We start from the raw sequence: 4148 nt of genomic DNA on the forward strand, positions 1-4148 counted from the left end.
GCAGAAGTGCGGGGGGCTACAGTCACGGAGGGGCATCTGTGTCTGCACGCGCAAATTGGTGTGGCTTAATTAAAGTGTGTGTGTGTGTGTGTGTGTGTGTGCGCGCGCGTGTGTGTGCGTGCGCAAGCTGCTAGCCCAAAGGATGAAGGGAATGGATATGTTGGATGTTTCTGCTTTCGGTAGATTTCACGGAATAGAGACACAGCCCCCAAGTCAGTGCAGTCAGAAAATATATCCGTCAATTTAGTGAAAACCAATTCCAGCGTGAGTGTTTGCTGGCGCCGCATAGACGCGGCCTAAGTGGCTGTGGGTCACGGCGGGTCAGTGAAGAGCCTGAGGTCGCAGGCCACGCGGTGTCCCCACCTCCCACCCCCCGGAGCTGTCACCCCATCCTCCTCGTTCCTCCTCCTGCATGGAGGCTGCCGGGCTGTTGTCTCACACTGGCAGCCCCCTTCAGATGCTGGCTCTCCCTTCTCCTGGCCCAGTGGCCTCTCCCCTCCCCCCTTCTGCCTCTGTCCCCCTCCCGTCCCCCTCCCTCCTTCCCTCCACCTTCTCCCAGAGGAGGTGACAGACGGGCCTGTAATTTGGTTCCATTCGCTCGACTGGAGCAACACCTGCCCCCCTCCCCTGGGACCGAGGGTCTCATCCCTAACCATACAAGGAGCCAAAGACAAATCCGGGCCCTCATGCAAATGGGATGGCGACAGGGAGAGGGCCAGACCTGCCACACACAGCTCGCCTGCCGCTCGCTCCACACAAACCGGGGCAAGCAAATACCTCTTGCAGTCCGAACTGCTAAAATCACCGCAACTTTAATTAGGTTTCCAGAGTTTTTTAAAAAAATTAATAATTAGCTATCGTGGTATATCTCCTCCCACGCACAGCACGTGACAATAGAAAGAAGTGTCTGGCGTTAAGTGATATCCATAAGAAGGTTCAGAAACAGAGCAAGGTGTAAGGACCAGGGGACATGAGCTGTGCGGGTGTGTGTGACAGGTGTAGGCCGTGGCACCTGTCCCACGGCGTCACAATAGGCGCGGGCCTCCGGGATGGGCACATTTTCTCTGTGTACGGCGTTCACACCCACAACCCACACACAGTCTCTCTCATAAGCAGACTTGTTTCTTTTCACATTTATTTAGACTTGCACAGGGGACTAACCACTTAATTTTCAGAGCAGTCCCCAAAGTCTATGTGTGGTCAGGGCCATCCTGCCAGGGGGACCCATTCTGGAGCAGTGGGTCATGATGTCAGCATAGAACCTTCTAAAGCCACATGCAGGCCCACATCCCACATTCACGCCCCAGTCACCAGTGCTGCTCTGGCGTGTCACTTAACTTCTCTGTGTCTTGCACCTTCGTCTGTAACTTAGAGCTTCTACCTCATTGGGTTGGGGGAGGATTAAGGGAGTTAATAATGGGAAGTGCCCGCGATGGGTAAGTGCTATGTCTGGGCAGTTGTTTGCTGATATTGTTACCAGTCACTAGGCTACAATGCAGGGCAGACAGCGTGGGGTGCCTGTGTGGATTGGTGTCACAGGCTGACAGGGTGTGAGACTGTGGGCGAGCCACGTAACCACTCCGAGTGCAAGGTTGTACCCCGTACTGGGGGCCCTGAGGGGCTCACAGAGATAGCCTAAGTGACAGATTTGTGACTGACAGGACCGCATCCCCCTCATTTTTTTTTAAATCTTTGAAATCTGCATACGTTGGGCTTGGGCAGTGTGTCTACTCTATCGTGTTCTGCAGGCTCTTCGCCCTTCTCCTTTACCCTGGTCAGCTGCCGTGTGGCTGTGTCTCTATTCCGTGAAATCTACCAAAAGCAGAAACATCCAACATATCAGCTGCCGTGTGTGTCCCAGGGTAGCTAGTGGTGGTCAGCCAGGCGGCCACCACTAGCTACCCTGGGACACACACGGCAGCTTTGGACTGGGGACTGGCCTTTTGTACTGAAATGGCCAGTTCTCAGGCCCATGACAGCGCGGAGGGAGGGTGGCGACAGGGACATTCACGTCCAACATGTGTGTCAGAGAAAGTGCCAGCCTTAAGGACAGCGGGGAAGGGGAGGGTGAATTCTTAAAATAGAAGGAAGACAACCAGAGGTGACCGCCCGGCAGGAGGAAAAGGTCACCGAAGCTGGGGGGGGGGGGGGTAGGGGGAGGAGGGGGGAGCTGGTTAGGCCAGCTGTGAATTCCCTCCAAACATAGGTGCTCACTGGTGATGCTGGGGAAATGCTGTAACTGTCGCACTGTTATGATGGTGCTTCTGTCATCTTACAGAAGGAGAAAGGGTCCTTTATCTTTCAGAGACTCGCTCATATGTTTATGGATGAAATGATGCTATGTTTGGGATTTGCTTCAAATAGCCCAGAGGGGTGGTGGGAAAGCAAGGAGAGTGTAAATGAAATGTCGGGCTGTTAGAACCTGGTGTACATGTCCCTTAGCTTTTGTGGATGTTCCTAAAGTTTCCATAACAGTATTTTTTTTTTAAGTAGCTGTTCAGCCCTATCCAGATGGCTCAGTTGGTTGGAGCATTGTCATGTACGTCAAAAGGTTGTGGGTTCGATTCCTGGTCAGGGCACGTATGGGAGGCAGTTCATGCTGATAGATTTTCCCTCACCAGGCCCAATGATGGACTCACACCTGAACAAAGGCAGCCGAAACCCCAGCCCCCCACTCTGCTGGCAGACTCCGTCCCCAGCGCAGCTCCCCTGCCACTACTCAGGACCAATCCAGCCCTCACTACCGTCAGTGCGCCAGGCGCCCTCCATGCATCAGCTCTGGGGGGGTGTTCCTTTCATCTCCTGACCCCACTATCCTCTTCCTCCTGGTTACCCATCCTGGTCCCAGGGGATCCCTAGGGGGGGGACCTTCCCTCCGCCCACATTCACTAATCTAATCCTCTTCCCCGTAATTCAAGAAACTCCTGAAATCTCCCCTTTTCCTGATATTTTTTTCTGGAATGATCAGCAAAGACATGTGCAATTTCCTCCTGACCTGGTAATATGTAGCAAAATTAAATGGAAAGTTTCAACAATTTCTCCCTTCACTATCTCAAAAATCATTTAGCTGTTTAACTCTGGAAAAGGTTGCCTGACACAGGGCCGATAAGTTAAGTGCTACTTGAGCTCTTAACATGCACCAGACATGCTCCAAGTGCTTCATCAATTCATCTTCCTAACAGTGCTACAGCCTAGGCACTGTTATCCCCCCATTCTACAGGTAACAGAACTGAGGCACAGAATGAAATGACTTGTGCAAGGCCACAGCTGGTTAGCAGGAGACCTGGGTTGGAGCACAGGCATGCTTTGTCATCCGTGCTCCTGCCCACCCTGCAGCAGTGCCTGTCCCCGGCCTCAGTGCTCTGGGAAAACCAAGGTGGAGAGAGAGCAGGTATAGGCCAGGCCTCCCACGTGGAGTGGAGAGGGCCTTTCTGACTTTATATGTGTGTTTATGGTTTATTCCACAGATTACTATTTACTTACCTATAATGTGTTCTGTCTTATGGGACAAAGGCTATTTGCTTGACTTTCTGTAGAGCTAATAATGTGTCACATGCTGATGAATGCCATTGGTGGAGACCACGAATCATTAATATGTCAATGAATTATCATTGCATTATTATTTGTGGCTCCTCCTATGCATACTATAAATACGAAGGTAATAATAGCTCATATTTATTGAGCACTTGTTATAGTCTTTCTATTCTGGCCAGCACTCTAAATCAGCGGCCACCAACCTTTCGGACCTCACGGGCCACCAGTGGTCCACGGACCACCGGTTGGCGACCGCTGCTCTACATTATCCCCTGGGAACCTCACAGCAAGCACATGAGATAGGTACCTATATGGTCCCCTCCCCTCATTTGAAAACTGGAGGCTGAAGTGACTTGTTCAGCATCACACGTTTAGAATAGGTTGGAGCCACGGTGTGAAGCTGGCCCCAGACTCCTGGGTCTCAAACACAGGGATGGGAGAAGCGGATCAATTCTGGCCTCATGATGTTTGTATGGGACTTGGAGCAGAGCAGCTAACACCGCCCAGAGAAATTGAGGGAAACTTCGTAGAGCAGTTACATTTGAGTTGGGTGACAATGGAGCAATGGGAACTTGCAGGGCAGAAAGTCAGGCTGGAGGACAGCATACCAGGCA

The sequence above is a fragment of the Cnephaeus nilssonii genome, assembly GCF_951640355.1.
Source record: "Cnephaeus nilssonii genome assembly, chromosome: 21".
Taxonomy (NCBI): domain Eukaryota; kingdom Metazoa; phylum Chordata; class Mammalia; order Chiroptera; family Vespertilionidae; genus Cnephaeus; species Cnephaeus nilssonii.